Source organism: Haliotis cracherodii, unplaced genomic scaffold (assembly GCF_022045235.1).
Source record: "Haliotis cracherodii isolate W230 unplaced genomic scaffold, xgHalCrac1.p SCAF_9, whole genome shotgun sequence".
Taxonomy (NCBI): Eukaryota; Metazoa; Mollusca; class Gastropoda; order Lepetellida; family Haliotidae; genus Haliotis; species Haliotis cracherodii.
Genome location: NW_027266343.1, coordinates 8304000 through 8320040, shown reverse-complemented (window position 1 = coordinate 8320040; position 16041 = coordinate 8304000). Strand labels below are relative to the sequence as shown.

The 16041-nt window shown below is 41.1% G+C and overlaps 1 protein-coding gene across 1 annotated transcript in view; it reads left to right on the top strand.

Moving 5' to 3' along the window:
- The first annotated feature begins 1420 nt into the window (after window positions 1–1420).
- LOC139453169 (uncharacterized) overlaps window positions 1421–16041 on the top strand; it is a 65740-nt gene continuing 51119 nt past the window's right edge. Inside the window, exon 1 of the mRNA XM_071234801.1 lies at window positions 1421–1492. The gene's annotated coding sequence lies outside the window, so the exon portion shown is untranslated. The remainder of the gene's footprint in view (window positions 1493–16041) is intronic.

Genomic DNA, 16041 nt, shown 5'->3' with positions numbered 1-16041 from the left:
CTTTTTAATATGTTTCAAAGTATGTTTACAGTGTTTGGACAAATAAGGTTTCTCATATGTCTATCCGTGATGACGTTTCTATTGCGGATTCTATATATATATATATCTCTCTTGAGAGTTATTTCATGAAATATATTTGGAAACAGTGTATATACTGAACTACTATGGAGTCAATAATATAAGTAATTGTAACTTGCGTATTTCTGTTTATGTTGGTCACCAGCTCTGACCCTAGTCTGTCTTACAGACCCTGATACATTTATATCAACTACAGCCCATGCAAGTCTATAATGTTTGGCAATTCTAGATTACTGCAGTATCAGAAAATGAAAAGAATCACTGGGCTCCCTATTTATTAGATTTTTATTAAGATAACTGAACAACTGTTTTTTCTGTATGATATGTTCATTTCAGAGACTATATGTTAGTCTACCCCTGACCCCTGTTCGGTGCGTTATGGCTGGCCTATTTGTCCATGTGTAAGTACGCATTCCAAGAAAACACCGTTGTTAAAGCTCTCTTGTCGTGATCTTGAAATGGAGATAATCCCATTGTGTTTTAAACATTCCTATGCTAAACGCTTGGTTCCAATTATAAATAAAGAAGCATTTAATATACAGTTAGACTGCAGTACCCCATGTGTCAAAACGTATTAGGTTTATCTCCCGAGTCACTCATTCGCTCAAGACCGTTTTGTTTTATATTGATGTTTTAATCATGTTTATTGATAAAGTGAAACAGAAACTAAAATCACACATAACTAATGATGTCCAGAGCGTGATACCCTGAACAGATATGTCTTTATATGGCTAAAACATCGCCAACGAAACGTTCAATCGTAACTAACGTACTCACAGAAAGGTCGAAAGTCAGCTGCCTTTATGTTTGTAAACTCTTAGGAGAGTCGACTGCAACTCCTTCGCTTGGGACAACCAAGAACATATAAAACGTCAACGCCAGAAAATAACCAGTTTCGATTATCCAACGAAACAGATTCCAATTGGTGCATAAAATAGCGGTGACACTTATATGAATGAATCACTGAAAACCATTGCTGACATCAGGAGTTCGCGAAAAGTGTAAACACTCCCTGCGCAACCGGGGGCACCCGCGCCACTCCCCTAATCTGCTTGAAACGCTCGTCGAGGGGTCTTTAATACTGACTGCACTTGAGTGTATAACGTACAGCAGCATGCATTGCACAAAAAAACTGTTGTGTTTGTTTACAAATGTTCACACACATGCAAGCGAAATTTAAAAATTAAGAGCAGATTTGATTACGCTAATTGAGTGTCTATGCTGATAATGCACAGCCTGACATATTTTGACAGCATCCTGCTGTCTCAAGTAACAATATTTGCGCCAGGCATAGATATACAGCACCACGTGTGGTCAGGGGCTTCGTTTGCACTTAGGTGCAGAACGCACATCAACGATGATACACCGTTCGTCACTGGCTGCGTAGTCTGCATCTACAGCGCGTTTGAGATAAGTACGGTTTTGTGTCTTATTTTCGTTACGACAGAGTTAAATTTATAAACGTGATGCATTATTCTGATATTTTGAAGAAATAATAGTAATACATCTTGTTCAAGAGAGTTTGTTCAAAACACGTATATATGCATTCAGTAATATGCATGTAATTTGTGAAACTAAATCTTGGCTCGCTTCTAGAATTTTAATCTGGGGAATATTTCTGGAGGAAAGTTTCATCTTACTGTAGTGAAAATAATTAGTGCGTTTAACTAGAGTTTGCTAATTTTAAAGACATGTGAGTTGATGGAATGTTTTCAGAATAGACAGAAATGAACAAACAATATGATAAGACGCAGTGGTCCTATTCTAATGCACATCTTGCTTCAGTCCATCGGTCTGGAAATGTACACCTTTTGTGAAACTGAGACATTGTCGCATCTGATAAGTGTATTTTTTCTTTGGCGGATTGAAGATGATAACAAAAGATATATTATCAGGCGAGTGTTGTTTGAAGGCCTGATTAATAATCCAAGGCCATCGAACCAGGACTCCTTATTAAAACATTTGTTAGATATAAGATAGAGGCATGAGTTATATTCGCGCAGAATTCCATACAGCTCAGCATTTTCTCATCCATACACTCAGCTCACATATGAATTATGCACATGTAATATCACAGGCTAGTATGTCATACAGGCCCTCAGGCCTGAAACAAATATATCCAATAGAACCCATGCAAGTCTGTACCACTTGGCAAGTCTAGATTACTTCAGTTTCAGGAAATCAAGTGAGTCCATGCAGGGGCTCCTTTCCTAGTATATTGTATTAAGATAACTTAACAACTTTTTTTCTGTAAAATATTTTAATTTCAGAGACTAGATGCTAGTCTTACCCAGTGTGTTAGTTAACGTTCTAGACACCCCACGGTCAGCTGTTGGAGCGGGTCATTACATCCATTATCAAAGCAGCGAAATTGTAGACGCTGGTATTTGTGACCCAGATAGGCATGTATTCATATATGCGAGCTTGCCACAAGGTCACGCATTGTGATCCGACCCTACTGTAAACATTACCAATAACATGAAATTCTTCTATACTCTATAGGTAAATGTCCCAGCAGAAAAGATAGTATCTAACGGCGGTGCGGCGATCATTCAACGCCTATTGGACTGTTTTCCTAATCTCAACTACAGGGCACTGTGGCCGGCTACGTACGTAGTTAAGACGGCAGTAATGATTTGTTCTGATAGACACTAACTACTTGCCGCTGGCTGTACATTTGAATTACAGTCCATTACGAGAAAGTCAGGACCAGCGGAGACTGTTAAGATTTGACTGACGTTAGACATTAAGACGTTAGTTATGTCAGCGTCACACTGATCTCATATTCCGGACATTCTTTGCATTGTGGGACAGAGAAAGGGGTGTGATTAAGTCGGGACAAAATGGTTATCCACACCAGGGAGACGGAATTGGGACGGGAATGTGGTTATCTGGAACAGAGGAATTGACTTTGGAACCAGAGCATGTGTGATTGTTTTGTAAATCTGGACTGATTTCATCACAAAGAAAACAGGAAAACGATTTGATGGTTATTACCCCGACGGGTAATTCTAGTCTATCGTCGTCGGGTGACTCCATAGTTGCATCTGTGATGACATATTAACACTGATGAGGCGTGTGAATTAACACTTGTGACTGAGGTTGTATTACCCTTTGCTGCAATTTCTTTTGTATCAGCTGTGCGTCACCAGTGACAGCGACTTCCTTTACCCCCACCTCTTCACCTCAATCATCCTCCCTGATTAGGTTCTAAAGAACCACATGTTTTTTTTCCATACAAAGTGAACGGGCAAGGATTTTCATCCATATCATTATTAGATTTGAAATAAAACAAATCTTCAGGACATTTTGGATGACATTTACAGGAACAGACACTAGTCAGGTAGTCCGATACTATTGAAAATCTAGACTAACATTTAGTCTATGAAAACTTATATTACACAATACCCTTCTTGACTCTAAAAATAAAAATATAATTTTCCCCATGCTGATTTCATATGATAACCACATGTGTGGAGATCAGACATCCCAGGTCACCCTGCCCCCTGGTATCCCCTCAATGCCTCTCCCCACTGCCTAGCTAGCTGTATTTTGTTACAATAAACTAGATGGGAGCACTGCCAGTGCTAGGCTGTCATCTGGCCAAGATTCTCTGATATGATGAGGGACTTAAATACCGATCTTCTCCCCAAAATAATATGACTGTGGAATCGAGCTAGATTGTGTTTGTTTTTTCATAAAATAAACATATTCCACAGTTATGGAGCAGGACTATTGTCTTCTTCCAAGATTTAGCTATAAATACATAACCCACTACTCCGAAATGAGCTCTCAACTATTTGGATTTGACCAAGGTGTCTACTCCTGAATCATTGATCACTGTCCTAGAAAATATACGGGTCTGAATACTTTGTTCTTCATATTCATCTTAACCTCCAATACAAGATCCATATCTTTAATACAATCACCTCGCCGTTACCTTATCTTTGAATTCATCCCCGAACGAAGATCATAATGTCTTCATCAGAATCACTATATCTGAAACATGATCCGCACTTGTGATAATCCCAATCCCACTTTTTCAATAGCTAGTCCTCTGTACATGCGACATGAGTTCCACCGTTTAACTTCACCTTCACCTCTACTGTTGATGAAGATCACATTTAACTTATCACCCACATCTGAGATGCACAGTTACATCCCCAGGCCCGTTCATGACCTATTCGCCCTTCATCTTTACCCGCTAAACCCAATTTAACATCCTCCAGTCACTGTTCTGAACTCGACAATGCACATTTCCCTCACCCATCTATGATAAACAGTCTGATACCCGCCACGTCAACCGTGACTGTGACGTCGTTTACAAATCCTTTTATCCTTAAAGGTATAAATATACCTTGTGTTGTTGTAGACCCCCTGCGGCAGCGGACCCATCCCTAACTATCTGCCACGATACATCTTGGACTCGGTAGCCCCTTAATTCTTGGTCCATCACAAGGAACTAAGTAGTTCATTATACTCTTTCATCATCCCTTATTTATTTCACCCTCATCCTTTATATGTCCATCTTAATCCGCTGCACCTCTCTATCTTACCCTGACACTGTATCTAGCCTTACATACACCAGCAAATCAACCCTTACACACCACAAGATCTACTCTGACACACACCACCAAATCCACTCTTACACCACCATATCCACTCTTACACACCCCACTAAATCCACTCTTACACCACCATATCCACTCTTACACACACCACTAAAAACTCTCTTATACCACCATATCCACTCTTACACACACCACTAAATCCACTCTTACACCACCATATCCACTCTTACACACACCACTAAATCCACTCTCACACCACCATATCCACTCTTACACACACCACTAAATCCACTCTTACACCACCATATCCACTCTTACACACACCTCTATATCCACTCTTACACCACTATATCCAATCTTACACACACCAGTAAATCCACTTCTACACACACCACTAAATCCACTCTTACACACACCACTAAATCCACTCTTACACACACCACTTTACACACCACTAAATCCACTCTTACACACACCACTAAATCCACTCTTTCACACACCAATAAATCCGCTCTTACACACACCACTAAATCCACTCTTACTCTCCACTAAATCCACTCCTACACCACAAAATCCTCTCTTACACACCACTACATCCCCTCTTACACACTCCACTAAATCCAGTCTTACACCACTAAAACCACTCCTACACACACCACTAAATCCACTCCTACACACACCACTAAAAACTATCTTACACACACCACAAAATCTACTCCCACACCACCCAATCCACTCTTACACAGCACTAAATCCCCTCTTAGGCACACCACTAAATCCGCTCCCACACCACCCAATTCACTCTTACACTGACGACTAAATTCACTCTTACGCTCCACAAAATCCACTCTTACACAACTAAATCCACTCTTACACTCCACCATCTGCCAAACTTATACACCCACCACGCCACCTTCCCTCCATCAACACTATAAACAACACACTGTTACATGTAACTATGTTTCACACACTTTGTGATCTGTAACCGGGAGAGATGCATTCAGTCGTGGCGCGTGAAGTCAGGTGCATCTTCCTGCTTGACAACGTAGTACATCGTGACCTGCCTCTCTTATCGGTGTGATCCACCTCAAGTATCTTACTGCAGGTCATTAATAATTTGTAACCAATGTAGGTACCACTGATACTTCATTTAATGGGAGATTAGTTTTCGGTGAGACGTTGGCTTTAGATAAGTAACGAAGTCAATATCCGAAAAATGACAATCAACGTTACTGAACGCACTGAATTTTGATATCACTGTTGAATTGCATGTACAGTGAGTGAGTGAGTTGTATTTAACGCCGTTTTTAACAGTATTGTAGTTATATCACGGCGTGTCAGCTTAATGTGGGAGGAAAGCCCGAAGTGATGCAGGTCTCAGACGTTTACCACTTCGGTGAAACCCACGAGCACGGGTATGGTGCTGACAAACCTAGAAACATAATCGGGGCGAACCGGGATTCGAACAATCATAGGTTTGTGGCGTGCCCAAGGGACGCAACTCTGCACAGCGAATCGCGGCGCCTTAGACGACTGGGCCACCCGTGCCCCCCCGAATCGCATGTACAGCAAGCTGCATTGTTACAATATCACGTAGATGATTGCTAAACTCGCAATACTTCAGCAATATGACGGCTGCCTGTACATAATCGTCAAACCAGTGATTGAAAGTTTGATCAATGATTACTGATTGAAAGTTTGACAAACCAATGATTAAAAATTGCTTGATCAATGACCAACGCCGTCGGAGTACGATGTTTCAGCAATATGACGGCGGCCTGTAGATATCGAGTCTGGACCAGCCAAACCAGTGATTGAAAGTTTTGATCAACGATCAACTCCGTCGGGGTACGATGACGCGTAATTACCGAGCCTGACCACTGATCCATTCGGTTGCTGTGGTTGCTATGGACCTTGGAGAATGCGTTTTATTCCGAATTGACTGTACTTTGCAACTGAGAGGAAAATCTTAGTTCAAGTGCTTAACCCTTCCTAACAAGGAGGCCATTGACCCGATGGAATTCGGTTTCACACGTAACTCTTTCATGTAAGGTTTTCTGATGAAATTCGACATTCCAGATAGGAGTTTTTGTTATTTGTCTTTGTAGATACATCCCTAGAATAACATTTAGTCTCTGAAATCTTATACTACACAATATCCTTCTTGACTCTAAAAATAAAATAAAATTCTCTATGCTAATTTCAGTGCTGTGGAATAGAGCTAGCATGAGCTGGCTAGACTTGGCTAGACTTGCTTTCTTCATTATTTTTTCAAATAAAATAAATATATTCCACGGTCATGGTGCAGGACTAATACTTCCCCCTACTCCGACATCGTTTCGACGTGCAAATCGTAACCGACCGTAAAAAAAGGTCAAACTGATGTATTTATAACACCCAGATCGGTGATTATGAATTATATGAGACGAACAGAGCACCCGCCTTGCTGGTGAAATCAGACGATTGACTATATGTCAAATAAAAACGCTTGGTTCTCCATGTGTTTAGTGTGCACCAAGTCGCTCATCTCCGGAGGCGCAGGGCAACTAGTACACGATGGTTGCATGGCCGGATGATGCAGTGTTCTGTGGTGCGTGGAAAATGCACTGTGGGACTGGGAGGGGGAGTGGAAATAACACAAAAAGGAGTGATCGAAATGTTGAACATTGAAAGAAGATAATGTAAGCTAAGATTGTTTGTACAACAGCCACATCTAATGATGTGAAAAAAGGCTTACACCCCATCTGCTAGAAAAAAAAGTTTGCTAATGTTATGGCTTCTGCAGACATGTTGTATAATTTTCGGGTTACGTTGACACGACATCAACCAAGGTCAAGAAACTGACCACCCGTTAAGTCGCCTCCTCTGACAACCATTGGTGACTGAAGACCTGTTCTAACCTAGAATCCCCACGGGGAATTTATATACTGACATATTGTGTTCATGAAGGTTTGGTTTGGTATATTGTTTAACGCCGCACTCAGCAATATTCCAGCTATATGACGGCGGTCTGTAAATAATCGAGTCTGGACAAGACAATCCTGTGATTGACATCATGAGCATCGATCCACGCAATTGGGATCGATGACATGCATCAACCAAGTCAGCGAGCCTGACCACCTGATCCCGTTAGTCGCCTCTTACGACAAGCGTAGTCGCCTTTTACGGTAAGCATGGGTTGCTGAAGAGCTATTCTACCCCGGATCTTCACGGGTCCATTTTGTATAAAGGAATAATGAGATGTATTATTTCAAAGTAGTGCAATACACTATTCACGAGGGGGAAGGCGTCGGTATACTCTGTGTAGACCCTTACACGTACCAGGAATCAGGGACCGCTTCCGTGGTCTAATGGTAGAGCGTCCGCCCGGAGTGCGGAAACTCGAGGGTTCGATCCCCGTCATACCAAGACGTTAAAAGATGGTACTTGTTGTTACCCTGCCTGTCGCTGGACATAAAGGGGCTAAAACAAGGACTTGTCTTGAACGCGACGTAAAACGCAATTTCATCTCACCTCATCTCACCAGGAATCAATGATCGTGGGGTGATGGTTCAAGGTGTGTCAGCTCGTGTGTTTCACCAAATTAGTTTCAGACCTTTATCGTTTCGGGTTTTCCTCCCACATCAAGCTGACTCGCCTTGATATAACTGAAATTTTGCTTAAACTCTCACTCAACCACCCATCCACACTCACTCACTTACTCACTCACTCTTGGTCATGATAACAGGGATATTCAGGCAAACTGGCAGCCCTAGCCTTTCATAACGTGGGACGTGTCTTGTCGATGGCGATAGTTACAGGGACGTCGACGGGAAAGATTGACTGCTTGATTTCAGAAACAGAAATCTAATCACGCGTTTTTAAAGCATTTTTGCTGCGTGTATCACAAACCGCAAAGTTATAAGTTAAAATTTTCTTTGTCAAATATTTCAGAAATGACTCGAACAAAAATGTCGATAACTGGTCGTTAGTAAGTAGGTCTAGATTTAACATGGTCAACGAACCGTGGAACATATTGCCCATCTTAAAAATAAAGTCTGTATGCTATAGGGATAATTGTTTAGTTGAAGCCTAACGCCCTTATAATCTTTGGCGAAATCAACATTTTGTGTATTCATAATTCATATCCTTCAACTAAAATTCGGTATTTCGTTTTTTCTTCACATTTCATATTTTTCAGAAACCTAATACAGGTATTGTTGTCTCCCGTGGGAAGCAAGCAGAAGGGACCTCTCCTCGATCAAATAGCGATTTCCTAAGGCAACATATAACATGAAGTCGATATTCTACCAGACATATAAGTCACAAGTAGCATGAGGTCACACTGACACCGCTAAACATCCATCTATTACCTCCGTGTATACGACGCGTACTCGTTGATAGGCATTTCCTCCAATGTAATTGGTGTGTTGACATATTCATTGCGAATCAAATAGTAAAAGTCGCAAACAATGTCAAAACCGTTTCCATTATCACAATAATAATATCAATGTAGCAACAAAACCCTGTCTATATCCAATAAAAATCTCTGCATAAAGCAGAGTTGACGCTGTTTATGAGTCACTATCAAATAGTGATGATACCAGGTGTAAGAAATTTCTATTGAAAGTAAAGTCCATTATGCGATTGTATTAAAATGAGATATGTGTTTATGCATCACTATCAAATACATCGTGGGATATATTAATGTGCGAGATGACCATTTATCCCTGAATTTATCGCTTCTCTATTGTCTGATTCTGCTGGTTACCTGGAGTGGTTTACGTAATCTTACGTTGCTTATTATAACTGGTCTCTTTTGCTTGTTTGATTGTTAAGCGCCACACTCAGTAATATTCCAGCTGAGTGACTCTTGCGTGGAAATAACCGAGCTTGGGACAGGTAAACCAGTTGGATTATAAGAACAACGTCCGATACGAAATTTAACGATGTCACTGAGATTGACCATCTGTTACATGCATGTAGTCGCCTCGTATGACCAGCACAGATTGTCGGTGAACTATTCTAAGCCAGTTTTCCCACGCGTTTTTTGTTACTATGGCTAAATTTTGTTACTGGCGCTGATGGATGTGCCATAGTATGTATCGGGTGATTGCAGTTGGTTGTGTTGCCGTAACTGATGGTCTGTCATTGAGGCCAGACGGAGTGGATCATTGCTTAAGCAGTTAACAAAACGATTGCCTGGCCCAGACTCGATTATTGACAAAATGACGCTATATAGCTAGAACTTGGGATGCATTATTCCGTGATTCACCGGTATGTTAGGCGAATAGGCAATATTATGACTAGGAATATTATGGATAACAACTTATTTATCATACACACAGAGCATTTCACGTCTCCTCGTCCCCTCATCGGGTGAATAGGAAACATTACATACCTAAAGCCAGCGAAGCTAGTTACGATTATATACATCTAAGAATAAACAATACATACTAATTTAGCCTCATTATTTTTATTACAATGCACCACATCTCTTGTCAGGCGGAACGTCGAATATTGTCTTTGATATCACATGGATAAAAGACTTAAACACCTAAAAATCTGAAGTAATGGTTCTCATCCAAAGAATGCATTTGAAAAATTTATCAAGAACCTCATTTTGTACTACGGAACGTTTCTCGGTATAAATAGTCCTCTATACTCCTCAAATCAGGTTTGATAGGAAACGTCAACAGAATATATATGTGTGTGTATTTTAGTAGTAACGTGAGACGGATATATCTTCGCTGTCATGCACCTGATCAATTATCACCTCAGTTCACTGCTGCCAGAGAGTCGATGGGCGCAAAGATTACGTAGATTTTGTTATTGTGATCATACCAAGTGACACCGAGGAGATGTTTTTCTCTTGTTATGCACCAGCTAACCTCGTTTTATAACTTCATTGCGATCCGACCACGACCTGTCTGGGGGCAGTGCTGTTAGTATTACATCTCCAAGGCATTGTGAATCGCATAATATGTTATGCTTCAGTTGCAAGAAACTGAACTCAAACTTGCTGCCTTTTGGGCTTGTTGGCACAAAGCGCCACAGAGAACAACCGGTTATTTTACATGGGATATATAATCACATGCCATTCATATAATCGAGAATAAGAACGACAGTTTTTATCTTCGGTTCAATAAGTTTGCTCTCGCAATGGATGCGTAACACACGATCTGGTGTTGCAGGAACTGAACCATTGCATTACGTGAACCAATTTAGTCCTTTGCACTCAGTGCGTTGTGCATGTGTCACAAAAGAGAGAGAAAAAACTGTGTTCATGGGGATCGACGTTTCAGTGTATATTCTTCTCCATATTAAAACCCAGCTTATTTGCTTTTGAAACGCTTGTTTTTGTAACAATATCGAGTGCTCTCTCGAATACTTGATGACCCTCTGGTTGAATATCAAATACTTCATGATAACTTCTCATTATTGTTGATTCAGCGATGTTGTCCTATGCCATATGTCTCCCAGAGGAGATGTGCAAACCCGGACTGAGAGGCATACCAGAAGATTGTACGGGCAATATGAACTGTGTTAGACTCGTCATGTCTCTGAAATGAAAATATTTTACAGAGAAGTTGTTAAATGTTAAATTATTAATGTTAATAAAATACAATAAAAAGGAGCCCAGAGACTCTCTTCATTTTCAGATATTGCAGTAATCTATACTTGCCAAATATTTTAGACTTGCATTGGCTGTATTGGATATATTTGTTTCAGGGTCTGTATGACAGACTAATGCTCACACTCAGACATGGGTTACTGAATCAGGCTCATCATGAATGACGCATAAGACTACACCTAGTATAGACTTGCATGGGCTGTATTGGATATGATATATTTGTTTCAGGGTCTGTATGACAGACTAATGCTCACACTCAGATATGGGTTACTGAATCAGGCTCATCATGAATGACGCATAAGACTATACCTAGTATAGACTTGCATGGCGGATGTATTTGAAATATTTGTTTAGGGTCTTTATGACAGATCAGAAGTTTGTGGCCGTTGTGAATACACATATACGTGTTGCGCATAGACTACGTAGAGAAGATATCCTTAGGTTTGTCCTGGAGGCAAATACGTGATGATGGGTTGACGCCACTTTCTTCCATATCATCAGTTTCATTTTGATATTCAAACGGGACCAATCCGAGTTTTAAGGACGGTGGAGTACCCTAGTGGTTAAAGCGTTCTCTTGTCGCATCGATTCTCAAAACGTACAATGTGTTGATCCATGACTTATGTTCAACGGTATGGTAGGACTGGATGTGTGTCAAAACAGGGTAAAATCAACTCACATATGACTGTCATCATAAAGGTAAACCCCCACATCAAACTCAAACTCGCGGTGGAAATTGATACACCGTTCTGGAAACAAGAACAACTCCTTAAATAGTATAGGACTTAGTTCAAGCTCGGCCATATCCTACACCTCATCACTGACAACTTTATCGCGACTCTATCCTTATTCCTTATCTACATTCGACTGTTTATACTTTAATATTCAGTCCAACCCAAGTAGAGTAGCAGTGGCTATATTCTGGGTAATTACTGTCAGTGCTAGATATTCAATAACTTGACACCAGAGGCTATCTCAGTTGGTCATCAATGTTGAGGCACGCCTCTAGTTTCTGGTCCTGATATAGGCCGGGATTGTAAATAAGTCAGCATGTCAGAGCAGCTAGGTCTCCGGGGTGATGCTGTTGTAAACGTTGATACAGGTACCTGTTACACATCATCCGGTTCCTCAAACGCAACGCGGGCAATGGGTTAGTTTAGTGGTGTAAGGGTTTGCTCGTCACGCTTAACACCTGGTTCGAGTTTTTACATGGGTACAATGTGTGAAACAGTGTGTAGTTTCTCCCGACGTGATGTATGGAATAATTATAAAAAACAACATTATATCTTACTCGAGGTTTTCAGATCGGTTCATTTTCTAGGACACTGACTGATTGTATTATCCAAAATGCCCATAAGATATTTTTTCTTGTATGGTGATGGCATCGAAGAATGTCTTGTCGAAATTTCCTAAAATCATGCGACTGTCAGTGAAACGGACCAACTGAAGGCCAGAGGACTTTTGCGGAAAGAACGCTGGAAAGTTGCGAATACATACGGCACGTTTGCGAGTGAACGCTGTATATTTGCGGAATACAATTGTACAATCGTACAATTGTTCGGTCCCCAGCGTTATATTGCTTGTCATAAGAGGCGTAATAGTAAACTTTGTTGGGTAATCAAGCTCGGTTGATGGCGTGTCATCACACCTCGACGGTTTTGGAATTTCGTCATGATATCAGCTACTGGTTTGTCAGGGCTAGACTCGATTGATTGCAAACCGCCGTGATATATCTGCATCACTGACTGCGGCGTAAAAACACATTCGCCCACTCACTCCCCTGACCCAGTGACACAAATAATATCGGCATATTGCTAATGAACAATCTCCTCAGTGTGCCTATGTTCCCAATGGAAACGACAGTGTAGCGCGATCCACAGGCTACTTAATCATCAATACTTATTACTCTTAAATTTAGTGATGAATTAAGCATTGACGCTATTTTGGCCATGGATACTTCTCATGGGGTTTTGTTTCAGAGGGAATATATCTCATTGTTCTATACAAACCAGTTTCAGCCACAAAATGATAAAAGGTATATGCTGAAATTCATAATGCATCATATAAGTTAAATCACCGTCTGTGGCGATGACAGTAGGGAACTCGATACAACCAACAGAGCAGCATGGGGATTCTGGGTGAAATAGGTCCTCGATCAGCACATTCTGGGCGTGAGAGGCGACTTAATAAATTGAGTGATAAGGCTTGATGATTTGGAGTACCATCGTTTATCGATTTCATCGTACCACTACAGCGTGGATCGTTGCTCACAATATCAATGCATTGCTCGGACTTGAGTATTTACACAGATTTGCCGAGTAAACAAAACAACCATGGCATTCTCACTGTGGGGATTGCATTGCAATTTTTGTTGCAACCCTTTTTTTGGTTCATTGATGTGATATTAATAAAATAATAAGTCAAATAAAAGCAAATGATTAGATGTGACCGGGTTCAACAATTTGTAGGAATTGTGGCTTTAGTTAAGGTAGACTGATTGTAAGAATGCATAACCCGAATGGTTGATGTGATGGTAGGGAAAGACATGCTCGTTTCGCGAACACATGGTGTCATCACTCACTGTGTAACTTTACTTATTATATTGTGATTCATGAGTGGGGGTTCTTCAATTTGTCGCTTTGAGGTGAGGTGAAATGGGGTTGTTAACGTCGCGTCCAAGATTATTGCACTTATATAGCGCCGTACATGCACGTGTATGTGTGTGTGGCTGCTTGTACTAATCCGGACTGATGCCGATTTATAGTGCTAGCTCACTGAGATACCATGCCGCAGTTTAACATGAATACCCCACTCAGACACAGTATACTGACTCCGAGCCGACCAGTCCTTGTTTTAGCCCCTAAATGCCGAGCGCCAGACAGGGTAACAAAAAGTACCATCTTTTAACGTCTTTTGGTATGACGCGGCTGGGGATCGAACCCCGGACCTTCCGCTCTCTTGTCGCTTTGACCCATTTCTCCTCTCATGACAGTGATACGAATACAAATATCCATACCATGCTATTTTTGTCTGTTCGTTAACGCCGCACTCAGCAATATTACAGCTATATGACGGCGGTCTGTAAATTATCGAGTCTGGACCAGACAATCCAGTGACTGATATCATGAGCATCGATCTACACAATTGGGATACGGTGACCTGTATCAACCAAGTCAGCAAGCCTGACCACATGATCCCGTTTGTTGCCTCTTACGACAAGACAAGAATAAGTTGCTGAACACCTTCTAACCCGGGTCTCCACGGGGCACATGATAGTCATTACCTTGGTGTTTCCATTGCCTTTGTATCATAGGATACAAGCGACATATATTCATGTTCATATGACACTATATCAAAGTAAATCGTGTTTCAGTGACACAGTTTGTCAAAGATGCGCAAGGAAGCAAAAGAATGAAGTCTCGAAAGTAGACATGACATTGAATGATTTTACTTTTTAGAACTTAGACTTGCTTGTATGGACGTACAGGACAGATTTGTTGAGAGAAGGTGTCCAGTGTTAATTAGCTGTGAGATGTCCTGCTTCGGCATGTATCACGAACCACACATTTAGAGAATAGTCGCTCCCACTCCCAGAGCTTGTTATTTGGAAATTGGGATCTGCAACAAACACATTTTCAGATAGTGTGTGTTTGTTGTTTAACGCCACACTCTGCAATATTCCAGCTATATATGAAGGCGCCTCTAAACAATCGATTCGGACGAGCCCACCCAGTTATTGACCTCATGAGCAAGGATCGACACCGTAGGGGAACACTGACACGCTTTCAACACCCCTCCCCCTTCTGGCGAACACCGTTAGGTTGCATCTTGCGCCCACATAATTTGTAAGGGACGAATTTGGTGAACGATGGTGATTTGTCATTTCATGGTTGGAATTTGTTAGCTTGAGTATTTAAAATGCAGGCACTAAGCTATCCTTAAAGCTAGTTGTGATACTACTACTACTTGTACTACTACTACTACTACTACTACTACTACTACTGCTTCTGCTGCTGCTGCTGCTGCTGCTACTACTGCTGCTGCTACTGTTACTACTACTACTACTGCTACTACCAACACTACTACTACTACTGCTGCTGCTGCTGCTGCTACTACTGTTACTACTACTACTACTGCTACTACTGCCACTACTACTACTACTGCTGCTGTTGCTGCTGCTACTACTGTTACTACTACTACTACTGCTACTACTGCCACTACTACTACTACTACTACTACCACCACTACTACTACTACTACTACTCCTGCTACTACTGTTACTACTACTACTAGTACTACTGCTGCTAATACTGCTACTACTGCCACTACTACTACTACTACCACTACTACGGTTCGCTGAAGTAAGATGACGATACCCGAAAGCATACATGAAAACCTGACGCTTATTACGTCAGAGGCCACATTTCATCATCATTAGGAACGACTGGGGACCCGAGCAATGGTATTTAGTTAATTAAATTTGCCATGGTTTCAAGAGTATATTGCAATTTAATTATTTGCATCCAAAGGGAGCAGTTCCAAAGCGGGTCGTTAACAGGTCTGCGAGTTATCCATTTCAATCAACTGCTCATGGTTTTTACCGTTCAGTAAATAACGGCCATAACTGTCATATTATTTCAGTGGACAGTGAACATCACGAACACTGTTATGTTCCTATGTTTGTCTGACTCTTTAGATCCGGGTTAGAATATGTCTTCAGGAACCCATGCTTGCCGTAAAAAAACGACTATGCGTGTCGGAAGAGGCTACTAACGGGAT